Here is a 14508-nt window from a genome sequence, read left to right as displayed (position 1 = left end):
ATTATTTTCTGTGTTTTCTGTTCACTAGTTGATGTTCATGTAATATGTGACTCATATGTCTAGCCTACCTGTGTAGTTAATAAAACCAAATCAGTGCAGGCTCAGTTGTGAATCTTTCATTTGAGAAAAAGACTATACCCATATACTGAGTTTTCCCCCAAAGCATATATAAATAAGCCTTCGACAAAGCCTCCAAGACACCTGCTGGTCAGAGAGTTCGGTCTTACTGGAGACTTGAATGACTTGATTTAGGTTTCAGATAAAATATAGCTGCGGCAGCACGGAGTAAATCACTGTCAAGGATTTCCAGCTGTGTCCAGTTATATATAACATGATATATAAAAGGATATAGCAGGTATATATACACTAGCCCTGTGATTTTGTCTGATTTACAGGACAATTCGTCACCATTATGTGGAATATGAAGAATTAATGACAGGAGGCGTGAAGGTCTAGTAGCCGCCCCTGGCCAATGTGTGGCTGAGGAGAATCACACAGCGAGCAGCACAGCGAAGTGTTGAGTGGAGTCAGTGCCGCTGAATGATTCAGTGCTGTCGAAAGGAATGAATAAACGGGGCGAAAGATTCACACAACAGTTGAAATCCTAAGGACGTTTTCATCCTCTTGGATAACGGAGTATTCGTTAAGTTCGCCTGTACTTAAACGCGAGGATATCACAAAACACGGTAGGTGTTTTAAACCACCGCCAACATCACTGTAAACTGAAAGCGGCAGATAACTGTGGAGACGCGCGTGTGTGTATTTCTGAGATTCTGAAAGTTTCTTTGCAGACATGACATATCACAGGATACATTTGATAAACAACATTTTTATTTTAATTTATAAGTGGTGTTTTTGGCTACCTTGCAGTGAGATCTGCTAACTTTGACTGTAATGCTATAAAAGATAAAATAACGACTTTTATATAAATTGTAACTTTTGTTTTAGTTTAAATTGATGACAGTAATATAATTATGAGCATTTCACATTGCCTCATGTGTACTGACGACCATGTCTTGGAGATGAATTACAGTAGGGTTGTTTACAGGTTTGATCATCAGGTAAACATTACTGCTATCCGTTTGCATAGAACAAGGTGGGAGATGTCACGTGATGTTTGGGTGTAACCTAAGTCATTTGCAATGTGTTTTGAAGACGGGAAGACTATTTTGTTTGTTGGAAGGAAGTCTGTGTTTGTGGCTGAAATGACTAGCAATCATAGCGGGAGCCAAGCGTTTACTTATGCTTTGGTTAACTTGTGTAATCTCATTTGGCAGCTGCCAAACCTCACACATGCTCTTTGGGATTATGCTGTGCGTTTGAATTCAAGCCAGCCATATTTCTCATTTATCCCTCTTCATACTATTCCCACTGCCAGTTGTACTGTAATTTTTAGGTAAAGTGATAACAGCAAGGAGTTTACAGGTACAAAAACAGAGCTACAAAAATATTCCTAACTAATTTCTTCTAAGTGACAGAAGTGAAAATAATCAAATAAAGCCAGTCAATATGATTTTGTGCAACATGTTGGTTTGTTACTGTTCCAAGGTGGCCACCCTGGTCTAACCAGTTTGATCAAGATTTTCCTGGTCAATTTCTGCCCCACCAGATGGCAGTCCACCTGATTCATTATTTGGATCATCTTAGACCAGCTAATGACCATAAATGTCTAACTTGGAATATAAACTACCTTAAACAAGCTACCATAGAGCACTTAGCACTTATGTCACAGTTTGGTCAGTTACCCCAAAGTGGCCATATTGGAGATACTCGGATGTAAACGACAGCATGGATTGCACAGTTAATGTACTACTGAATATGTTTTGTACTGCTAGTTTATTCTGTCTAAACCACAGAAAAAACTGTGTGGAAGCTGCTAAATCACATAGAGAAGGACTTAATAAGCAGGAAAGAGCAGAATATTTTGACAAACTAAAGTTAATAGGTGGTAAAGATAAGAGCGAGCAGTATTAATTAGGATATTAGCCTAATATTTCACCTACCTGACCGGAAATGATAAGAACAAAAATGTTATCAAGATTCTTGCCCTGGAAATCTTGGTTTAGTTTAGCCAACCACAAACACCTTGTTGTATTTTGCACTCTTCTCCTTGATTTGTTATGACTTTTAGTACTCCTCCAAATGTTTTTCCTGGTCTGACCGATTAGTACAACCCAAAACATGACAATAATTCAGCATTTTTAGCAGCAATAATAAGCAAAATAAACAAGTTTTGTTTAGTTGTCATCCACATTGTATAATTATGGGTAAAGGGATTGTTCATCCAAAAATGTCAATTCTGTCATTAATTACTCACCCTTATACCATTCCAAACTCGTAAGACCTTTGTTCGTCTTTGGAACACAAATTTCAGAGAAGAACTGTTGAATAAAGTTGTTATTTTAGTTTTTTTTCTTTTTCTTTTTTTTAAATCCTTTATTCAACAATTGCACAATTTACAGGAATGTCAATCTTCATTATAAAAATAACAAATTGTGCATTTTCCAAATATTGCAGGTGTTTTAACAAAAATAAAATATAGACAAGACACATATCATCACATTTTGCCAGGGGAAGTACGGGGTTACAAAAATATATCAAAGTGTTTACAAACATTCACAGTTTTTGTTGCCTTTTGATTAAGAGAATGCTTAATCGAGTTGACATATTGCTTGACCTCATTGTTAAAAGCAATAAAAGATGTTTTGGAATGCGCAAACTTACATTTATGAATGTAATATTTTGCCAAAAGAATAATGAGATTAATAATGAAAGTTTCATTAGGCATAGTCTTAGTTCTGTTGAGGTCATAAAGGCCAAAAAGAACATCCTTCCAAAATAACTTGAAATCTTTCTCAATTTTTTCAGCAATAAAAATACAAATGTCAGACCAGAAACTTTGGACAAAGGGGCAGTGCCAAAACAGATGGGTCACTGTTTCAATACTCACAGAACAAAAAGTGCACATTACATCAATGTCTTTTTTAAATTTTTTAACAATATGATCATTAGATGGGTAAAACTTATGAATTATTTTAAATGATATTTCTCTAATTTTATTAGTCAGCAGGTATCGGCTGGGTATTTAGTTTTAGTTCTTCTTAAAAGTAGGGTTGAACCACTGATGTCACATGGACTATTTTTTTGATGTTCTTGGTACTGTTTTGACCTTGAACATGGTAGAACTCTTGCTGTCTGTGGAGGGTCAGAGAGCTCTGGGATTTCATTAAAAATATCTTAATTTGTGTTTCGGAGATGAATGAAGGTCTTATGGGTTTGGGATATCAGGGTGAGTAATTAATGACAGAATTTTCATTTTTGGATGAACTAACCCTTTAGATGTCTGATGAAAGACATAGCTTTAATGAACTATATAGGGTTTGTTGGTTTTTTGTGATGATAAATAAAATATTGGGTAATTTCATTTAAAAATATTGAAGTCTGCAGAATCGTATGTCCTTCTTTTCATGTCCTTAATGAAGAATTGAAATTTCCCACAGTGTCCCACATGGTCTGTCTCTCTCTCAACAACTCGTTGAGTCTTTTATGCATTAGGTTATGTTTTTTTTATTTGCTCAGGCCACTTAATGGGACGATCTGTCATTTGCTTACTCCCATGTTGTTTTAAACTTGAATTTATTCTGTCTAAACCACGGAAAAAACTGTGTGGAAGCTGCTAAATCACATAGAGAAGGACTTAATAAGCAGGAAAGAGCAGAATATTTTGACAAACTAAAGTTAATAGGTGGTAAAGATAAGAGCGAGCAGTATTAATTAGGATATTAGCCTAATATTTCACCTACCTGACCGGAAATGATAAGAACAAAAATGTTATCAAGATTCTTGCCCTGGAAATCTTGGTTTAGTTTAGCCAACCACAAACACCTTGTTGTTTTTTGCACTCTTCTCCTTGATTTGTTATGACTTTTACTCCAAATGTTTTTCCTGGTCTGACCGATTAGTACAACCCAAAACATGACAATAATTCAGCATTTTCAGCAGCAATAATAAGCAAAATAAACAAGTTTTGTTTAGTTCAGTGGCATTGTTTATGTCCAGTGCCGCCAATATGGCCAAATGATGACGTGCCATGAAAACACTCTATTGGTTTTAATCTGTGCAGCACAGTTAGAGTTAGATTATTATGAAATATTTCAACATGTTCTCACAGGAAGACATAGATATTTCATGAAGAGAAAAGGAAGCATGAAGGCCAACCCCTAAGCCCACCCCTAAACAGAATTATCACTGGGGCACGAGCAGATCGTATAATAATATGCAAATAAGATTGCACAATTTCAGATGAATTAGAAACCAATTAGCCAAAACATAAAGTAGCTAGGAATTGCCATGGGATTGTGTTGAATATTCAGGCTTCAACTGTTGTAATGATCATAATCCATCAGAACAAGAGACTGAAAGCTACTATCCCCTGTTCTCTGATATTTTAAGCTAAAGTAGTACTTTTTTAATGTATCGTCCAATCATCATTAAAAAAAAATCATTTGCGGATTAAATATTGATCACACCCATTATGAAAAATAATAACATTGTCAAAATTCCATTTAAAGATGATCAATCATTATTTGCTGTGCGTTACTTGATGTCCCACTTTTGCTGAACCCACCCTACACAATTTCAGACACATGTTCTTCAGTACTCCTAATACCCCTGCAATGTGCTGTCATTCACGACACTTCTGTCACAAATCCCTGCTTCCAGAAATCGACTGGCCATTTAAACTTAAGATAGATATCAGGAAAAATCCCTTTTAAAGCAGCCAGAGCCGTCATCCTCTGATATCTATTGCTATTCATCCTCTGGCTTTAGTTAAGACAGGCAAAGCCACTTAAAAGAAGCAGTCGCGCTGGGGAGGAGCTGATTGGCAGGTGAGGGGCTGATTTGGAGGCAGCGGGATTAGAGAAGTGTCTGAAAGAGAGGAGAAGAGAAGCTCGGTCAGGACCTGATTCCCCTTTAGTGATTAAACCGATTAAATGCATTTACTGGGTGGAGAAAAAGAAGGGTGTGAAAGGGCTGACGTGCCAACACAAAGCCTCTTCACACTGTGTATTTGCTGTTTACAGCATAAAACCGATTTTACGTATCTCCATCAGAAACAATGGCTCTTTAAAACGGGCTCAGACAGTTTAAGTCAATTATATAACCTGTCAGTGTCGAAAGCTGTTGGATTTAGTCTGGCTTTGTGGCTGGCAGGGGGCGAGGAAGAGCAGAACAGCTCTACAGGTGTAGCACTTGAGTGACTTTAGCATATCGGTACACCTGTGGTGCCAGTTACTGTACAGAATATAATTTCTACCGTCCACTTTATATTAGTTTATGTTCTGTTAATGCTAGTTGTCATCCACATTGTATAATTATGGGTAAAGGGATTGTTCATCCAAAAATGACAATTCTGTCATTAATTACTCACCCTTATACCATTCCAAACTCATAAGACCTCTGTTCGTCTTTGGAACACAAATTTCAGAGAAGAACTGTTGAATAAAGTTGTTATTTTAGTTTTAGTTCTTCTTAAAAGTAGGGTTGAACCACTGATGTCACATGGACTATTTTTTTGATGTTCTTGGTACTGTTTTGACCTTGAACATGGTAGAACTCTTGCTGTCTGTGGAGGGTCAGAGAGCTCTGGGATTTCATTAAAAATATCTTAATTTGTGTTTCGGAGATGAATGAAGGTCTTATGGGTTTGGGACATCAGGGTGAGTAATTAATGACAGAATTTTCATTTTTGGATGAACTAACCCTTTAGATGTCTGATGAAAGACATAGCTTTAATGAACTATATAGGGTTTGTTGGTTTTTTTGTGATGATAAATAAAATATTGGGTAATTTCATTTAAAAATATTGAAGTCTGCAGAATCGTATGTCCTTCTTTTCATGTCCTTAATGAAGAATTGAAATTTCCCACAGTGTCCCACATGGTCTGTCTCTCTCTCAACAACTCGTTGAGTCTTTAATGCATTAGGTTATGTTTTTTTTTATTTGCTCAGGCCACTTAATGGGACGATCTGTCATTTGCTTACTCCCATGTTGTTTTAAACTTGAATAACTTGAAAGAAGGGTGACATGTAGAATGAGAGCCACAGTTACCATTCATTTTCTTTACATTAGCATCATTTTATTGCAGTATTCCATACAATAAAAGTTAAGTCTCTTATTGTGTTTCACAAAAGAAAGTTTTTCAAGTCATGCAGGTCTGGAACAAAAATAAGAGTGAGTAAATGACAAAAAATTTATTTTTGGGGGAACAGTTCAAATTCAAACAGGCAGAATTTAAGAACCGGCTCCTTTTCATTTTATGGGTTGGAAAAGGAAGTTTAATTGGAATTAAAGCAGGTGGAATTAATTAATTTTTTTTTTTTTTTTTTAACAGGTGATGTTATTCTGCTTTTTTTTTTCTTTCACCATTGTCCATAAATGTATTACATGTAAAGAAGTATATATGTAAATTAAAAGATTAGTTCACTCCAGAATTAAAATGAACTATGTCATCCAAAATGTGCATGTCTTTCTTTCTTCAGTTAAGTTAAGGTTTTGAAGAAAACATTCCAGGAGTTTTCTCCATATAGTAGACTTCAATGGGAATCAACAGGTTGAAGGTCCAAATTGCGGTTTCAATGCAGCTTCATAGGGATCTACACAATCTCAGCTGAGGAATAAGGGTCTTATCTAGTGAAACAATCTGTCATTTCCAAAAAAATAAAAAAAATCTATACTTTTTAACCACAAATGCTCATCTTGCACTAGCCCTGATTCTATAACTTGACACATTATAGTCACGTTGGAAAGGACACACATGACGTAGGCAGAAGTACCGACCCAGTGTTTACAAAGCGAATGTGCAAAGAAAGTCAATGCCCCTTACAAAAAAAGGTAAATGATGTCTGACGATTTTGAAGTTGGAGGATATAAGATACCCTACCCTACCTTTTTAACTGGAGCCGGTACTTTTGTCTACTTCACACATAACCTTTCCAACATGATTACGTAATGCATGAAGTAGTAGATGCGCATTGCAGAGCTACTGCAAGGCAAGCATTTGTGGTTAAAAAGTATATACATTTTCTTTTTTTTTTTTAGAAAATGTGACCCTTATTCATCGGCTGGGATCGTGTAGAGCTCTTTGAAGCTGCTTTAAACTGCAATTCAGACCTTTAACCTGCTGATCCCCATTGAAGTCCACTATATGAAGAAAAATCCTGGAATGTTTTCCTCAAAAACCTTATTTATTTTTGACTGAAGAAAGAAAGACATGAACATCTTGGATGACATGAGTGAGTAAATTATCAGGAAATTTGAATTCAGGAGTGAACTAATCTAAAGATGACATTTTAAACGAATTTATCTCTTTCTCTTTTTAAACTTTCAGACATGACTTTGTCAAGTTATCATTCAAAGTTCGTTTTGACAGAACCTAAGTTTTGTAGTTTGAACCTGTAATTATAGTAGTTACATTTAAGTTATTTGCAGTACCACTCATTAGATTCAGATTCGAATAGCAATTCTTGTGTTTGCTACTTCAATTCAAATTCAGGAACTTAATTTGAATTTTAGAAAGCATTCTCAATTGCACAACCCCGCACCATGCAACATGTCAGAGCATGTGCGCTACCCACCAGACCACGTCTCAAACAATAAATAGTTTCTTTGTCCAGGACTCCACCTGTGAGCATTTGTGATGTTTCTTCCCCCGCCACGATCAATGGCGACCCAGGAGATCCCAGATTTCAGCTTGTAAAGGCTGGGGCCATGCATTGAGGCCTCGCCTGGGCCCATCTGAAAAGCTTTTGAAGCGTCCGTATGTGGTTGAGAACGTGGGTAAAGCTCACAGGTGTCTGTGTTCATTTCTACTTTCTGATGCGAGTCAGGGACCTGCACCACGCAGAGCATTGGCTAATTAGGAAAGAAAAGAGAGGAGACGGAATTTTATTTCACAATGAGGCAGTTCTGTCATTCCATGTCGCATATATGTGTAGATTGGTGTCTTGTAGGGAGTCACGGTGAAATGTCCAGAGACACGCAGAAGTCCCATCTGTTCCTGTTTTTCAGCTGCAGTCAAAGCCTTGCTGCTTTCTCTAAAGGCTTAGCAGGGGGCACTGATCAGGGGAGTGTTTGACTGCATTCAGGTGTTACTTTGGTTCCAGAGCTGTATGTATTATGTAAGTGTATTTTAGATAAATACAACATTTATATTATTATAGAAAATATAGAATAAAAAACAGCATATCTAAGTATCATATACAGTATAATGCACCTAGCATCTAAACTATATACAGTCAAGCCCAGTCATACCCCTGGCAAATTCTGACTTAAAGTTACCTTTATTCAACCAGCAAGTTTTTTTTTTTTATTAGAAATGACACAGATGTCTCCCAGAAGATAAGACGATGTACAAGAGGCATCATTGTGGAAAAAAATATTACTCATCTTTTATTTACATTTGAACAAAAAGTGGCATGTCCAAAATTATTCATACTCTTCTCAATAATCAATAGAAAAGCCTTTATTGGCTATTATAGCAATCAAACGCTTCCTACAATTGCTGACCAGCTTTTTGCATGTCTCCACTGGTATTTTTGCCCATTCATCTTTAGCGATGAGCTCCAACTCTTTCAGGTTGGAGGGTCTCCTTGCCATCACCCTGATCTTTAGCTCCCTCCACAGATTCTCAATTGGATTTAAGTCAAGACTCTGGCTGGGCCACTGCAAAACGTTAATTCACCACTTTTGCTGTGTGTTATGGGTTATTGTCGTGCAGAAAAGGCCACTGGTGCCCAAGGCCAAGTTTCTCTGTGAACTGCCTGATGTTGTTGTTGAGAATTTTGATGTATTGCTCCTTTTTCATGGTGCTGTTTACTGTGATTAGGTTCCCTGGTCCACCGGCTGAAAAACATCCCCAAAACATTAGGTTCCCACCACCATGTTTGACAGTGGGGATGGTGTTTCTAGGGTTGAAGGCTTCTCCTTTTTTACACCAAATGAAGGCTACATCATTGTGGCTAAACAATTAAATTTTTGTTTCATCTGACCATAAAACAGAAGACCAGAAGTCTTCTTCTTTGTCCAGATGAGCATTTGCAAAGGGCAAGTGGGCTTTTGTGTGCCTTATCTGGAGAAGTGGTGTCCTCCTTGGTCTGTGTTCGTGAAACCCAGCATTGTGCAGTGTCCGTTGGACTGTCTGCCTTGAGATGTTGACACCAGCAGAGCCCAGATTCATCAGGATGGCCTTGGTGGTGATCCTTGGATTCTTTTTTACCTCTCTCACTATCCTCCTGGCCAGCACAGGTGTCACTTTTGGCTTCCAACCACGTCCTCTGAGATTTTTCACAGTGCTTGCTGGTTGAATAAAAGTAACTTTAAGTCAGAATTTGCCAGGGGTATGGATAATTTCTGGGCTATATATATATATATATATATATATATATATCATATGTCTATCATACTCAAATTTGCTCAAATGTGGCTAGGCTGAAATTCTTGTTTTATTAAAAGTAAAAAGGAACATTAACTCCACATTCTGAAGTCATTGTTATGCTTCCTTGTAGATGTCTGCAGCATATTGAACAATGGCCAGGTGGTGCCGGAAAGCCTTCTGTCAAAAACTCTTTGATACAGCAGGATATTTAGTGTGTACTATCAGTAAGCTATGAATAATATCCTTGCCTAATTGTTTTCTCTGACAGATCTTTTTCAGTATGCACAAAATTAATTTCCAAGTGAAATGAGTTTTGTACATCAATGAACATCTCCCAAAGTTTACACGTAATTATCTTGGAATCACCATAGACCTAACACTTGTGAGCCTACAAGTAAGCAAACTAAAGATGAAAAGATTGTCATCAAATAGATTTTTTTATTAACAAAGGATGCGGGATTGAGTTTTGGATGCTAGTCGCTATCATGGCATGCAGGTGTTCCAGTTTTGGATGTGTGTGGAAATTCAATATGGTGTATTCAAGATGAACAGGAGGCTATTTTGTGTGTGTTGTACTGTTGTGCTAATAGCTATGAATGTTGCTTTGTTTTGTATTCAGTCACAGCAGAACCAGATGGATGGAGTAATAAATTGACATCTTTAGTTTTCCTGTCAGTGCTTTGACTGGGCCATATCTGGTCTTTCTGGTTACCTTGACAACTATAATAGAGACTCGTGTTTGCTTTCAGATGATTTGGTTGTATAAATGTTTAGACTGGTGTTTACATTGTATTGAAGGGCAAGTTAACTTTTAAACCCCTAGGGACATCAAGACCAGACTGTTTTCCATTAACATGAAAGTTAAAGTACTGGGACTGTTAGCAGGTGGAGGATGCTGTGTGTTGAACATTAGAACAAAAGCCAGAATCCTGTTCTTTCTCTGTGTGCTCTCTTGTTATAGAACTGGGTTGGGTTCAGCTGATCCTGTGTTCATCTACCTGTAAACGGGCCACGGCAAAGCTCTAATATTTAAGCAAATTTGTTAAAGTTTACAGAAAAATTAAAATTCTGTCATTAATTACTCACGCTCATGTTGTTCCAAACCCCTAAGACCTTTGATCGTCTTTGGAACACAAATTAAGATATTTACAAAATTTTATTCAACAGTTCTTCTCCCGCAAGCTACTGCCTGCATTGTGGTACTCTCCAAAATGGCAGAAGACGATAACTTGCTGAAGAAGAATTGCTGAATAAAGTTGTCATTTTGGAAGTGTCGTAAAAATTACGGTTGATCCACTGATGTCACATGGACCATTTTAACGATATTCTCATACTATGTTTCTGTGCCTTGATCATGGTAGGACAATGTTACAATTTTGGATGATTATGCTAATTATTTTTATGTATAATAGCAATATAGCAATACAATTCCATGCTCTTCTGTCTGAATAAATTAAAGGGGTCATCGGATGCAAACCACCCTACAATGATAAATATCCACCCAGTGGTATTTTTTTAATCTTTAAAAGTAATTCCCTTTTCAAAATCAGGTCATTCTCAGCTTCTTGTCAGAGGCCGCTCCCACGATAGTTGATAGTTGACATGAGCGCCTTACCTTAGACCCGCCCTCATCGAGCTCAAACAGTCCGACTCCGATCGCCATTGTGTCGACTCAGGAGGAAGACAAGAATGTCTCAGATTGAGCGATTGAGGTGTTCTGTTGTTGGATGTAATAATGAACATAGTAGTCGCCATTTACTCCCGACATCTGAGCCGCTGACGATGCAGAGGATTAACGTTACTTTCGTTTTTTTAAAGAAAAGCGCCTTTACCGATCTACATATGCATCTATGTTCGTGCGAATCATTCGTGATGCAGCTTTATTACCCACAGCAGAAGTGAGTATAAGGGTTTTTTATGCATCTTTGCAAATGGCCTTTCTTAATAATGTGCTAGTAAGCAAGTTTTGCAGCTAAACGTGGCTAAATGCGGATAAAGTAAACATTATGGCTCGTCATCCCACAGCAGAGAGGGGCGGGACGAGCAGAGCTCATTAGCATTTAAAGGAACAATCAACAGAATGGCTCGCTCTAAAATGGGCTGATTTTGACAAGGTAAATAGAGTGGTTTTTTACACTACCATTGAGAAATTTTAACCAAAGTATGTTATAGACTTCTCAATAAGACCCTAATGAATCATATCAACTTGTGGAAAATGGGCATCCGATGACCCCTTTAAAAAACTGCTACGCCTGAAAAGAAAGTTGGAAATTACACAAAAAATTGAATTAATTTAAGTTTCACAAGTATCATGTACAGTATTAAATAGAATGAGATAGATATTCATTTTGAGAATCATGACAAACAATTAACATTATTATTGTCAATAGACTTGACTGTTCTGACTTGCAGTGTTTGGAAAATGTGTTTAGTTTAAAGGGTTAGTTCACCCAAAATGAAAATTTTATTACTCACCCTCATGTTGTTTCAAACCCACAAGACCTTTATACATCTTTGAAACACAAATGAAGATATTTTGGATAAAATCCGAGAGCTTTTTTCGTGAATGGCAACGGAGAATGAAACGGAAGAGAAGAATCGTTGAATAAAGTTGTTATTTTTTTGCACATAAAAAGTATTCTCAAGGCTTCATAAAATTAATGGACTATTTTAACAATGTCCTTACTACCTTTCTGGGCCTTGAATGTGGTAGTTGCATTGCTGTCTATGTAGGGTCAGAAAGCTCTCAGATTTTATCAAAAATATCTTAATTTGTGTTCTGAAGATGAACGAAGGTCTTACGGGTTTGGAACAAGATGAGGGTGAGTAATTAATGTCAGAATTTTCATTTAAGTATCGAGAGGTGGCTTGTTGCCAAGGAATTTTAGGTCACACTTTATTTTAAGTTCCAATTCTTGCTATTAACAAACCATTAACTACGACTTTTGCCTCAGTAAACTCCTAATTTGTTGCTTATTAATAGTTAGTAAGGTAGTTGTTAAGTTTGAGATTGGGTAGGATTACGAATGTAGAATATGGTAATGTAGAATAAATGCTTTTTAAGTACTAATAAACAGCCAATATGTTAATAATAGCTATGGTAATAAGCAACTAGTTAACAGTGAGAATTGGAAAATTGTTATCTAACTTTACTACTATTTCATTTTATTTTTTGCTCACTATCTGCACTTTTTGTTCTCAATATGCATAGCTGTCTTTTTAGCTCTCCAATGAAACAAAATTATCTTTAATTCTAAACTGGCACCCCTTGTAGACTAAAGTGATGTTATAATTAAAAAATAGCAGGTCCGAACTGCATATGCTTGAAATAAAAGCAGAAAGAAGAGGATTAGGGGTGAGGAACTGCTCTCCACAATTCATTAGACATGCTGCTTTACTGCTGTTCACCATGTCCTACTGTGCTCTAATAGAAACTGAGCTTTGTGTTGGTGAGGAGAAATTATTTGTAATGATCATTAGGCCCAGATGGCTTGATTGCTGTGAGGCAGGGGTCCCCAAACTAAGGCCCGGGGGGCGAATGCGACCCGCCCCCACATTTGGACCGGCCCTCTGAACAATGCCAGTAAAAATGTAATTTTTAATACATGTTTTACTTATATTATGTCGGTATTTGATAATAGAGGTTGGCTTTCAAACTAAAATTTCCCTTAGTTATTAACATAGCCTAATTATTTGTTAAATTCACCGAATGGTACATTCAACATAATGCGTCATCGTGATTGAACAGGTGCAAAATCAAGACTTCACTCATCTCCCAGTTACCCAAAATTTTTCAGCTGAAAAACCAGTGGCCCCATTCCCAGTTGAAAAGCCTGTGGAAGCGCTGAAAATGCTGAAGGTGGAGTTTGACGTTTGTTAAAAAACACAGTGGACCAACAGAAGACAATGCAGCCAGAATGAGGAGTGAGACATGAGCAGCTTTAAAGTCCGTATAATTGTGAACAGGTGTTGAGACGAGTGTAACGATCACAAGACAGGTGTATACAATCAAGGAAATGCAGTGCAAGGGAAAGGGAAACAGCGACCTCAGGTGGCTGAGGGAACCCCACATCCAAGAGTCATGACATTACCCCCCCTCTAGGGATCGGCTTCCAGACGTTCCCCCACGAAAAAAAAAAAGAAAGAAACGTCAGCGGGCACCGCCGCCAGAGAAGCGTCAGCGGGCATCGCCACCACGGGAACGTCAGCGGGCACCGCCGCCAGAGGAACGTGAGCTGGCATCACCGCCAGAGGAACGTCAGTGGGCACCGCCGCCACGGGAACGCGAGCTGGCCTCACCGCCAGAGGAACGTCAGTGGGCACCGCCGCCAGAGGAACGTAAGCTGGCATCGCCGCCAGAGGAACGTCAGCGGGCATCGCCGCCAGAGGAACATCAGCGGGCACCGCCGCCAGAGAAACATCAGCGGGCACCGCCGCCAGAGAAGCGTCAGCTGGCATCGCCGCCAGAAAAACATCAGCGGGCACAGAGTGAGCGGTCACCGCCGCTTCGGGCACAGAGTGGGCGGACGCCGCCGCAGGAACGTCAGCGGGCACTGCCGCCAGAGGAACGTCAGTGGGCACCGCCGCCACGGGAACGTCAGCGGGCACAGCCGCCAGAGGAACGTCAGTGGGCACCGCCGCCACGGGAACGTCAGCGGGCATCGCCGCCACGGGAACGCGAGCTGGCCTCGCCGCCAGAGGAACTTCAGCGGGCACCGCCGCCACAGGAACGTGAGTTGGCATCGCCGCCAGAGGAACCTCAGTGGGCACCGCCGCCAGAGGAACCTCAGCGGGCACCGCCGCCAGAGGAACGTCAGCGGGCATCGCCGCCACGGGAACGTCAGCGGGCACCGCCGCCAGAGGAACTTGAGCTGGCCTCTCTGCCAGAGGAACGTCAGCGGGCACCGCCGCCAGAGGAACGTCAGCGGGCACCGCCGCCAGAGGAACGTCAGCGGGCACCGCCGCCAGAGAAGCGTCAGCTGGCATCGCCGCCAGAAAAACATCAGCGGGCACAGAGTGAGCGGTCGCCGCCGCTTCGGGAACAGAGTGGGCGGACGCTGCCGCAGGAAGT

The 14508-nt window shown here is 39.3% G+C and overlaps 1 protein-coding gene across 2 annotated transcripts in view; it reads left to right on the top strand.

Moving 5' to 3' along the window:
- Positions 1-473: 473 nt before the first annotated feature.
- tspan18a (tetraspanin 18a) overlaps positions 474-14508 on the top strand; it is a 53725-nt gene continuing 39690 nt past the window's right edge. For both annotated transcript variants that reach the window (XM_073837159.1, XM_073837158.1), the window contains exon 1: positions 474-686. The gene's annotated coding sequence lies outside the window, so the exon portion shown is untranslated. The remainder of the gene's footprint in view (positions 687-14508) is intronic.

The sequence above is a fragment of the Garra rufa genome, chromosome 3 (genome assembly GCF_049309525.1).
Source record: "Garra rufa chromosome 3, GarRuf1.0, whole genome shotgun sequence".
Classification (NCBI taxonomy): Eukaryota; Metazoa; Chordata; class Actinopteri; order Cypriniformes; family Cyprinidae; genus Garra; species Garra rufa.
Note: the sequence above shows the minus strand (reverse complement) of the source record. Positions and strands in the feature narration are given on the sequence as shown.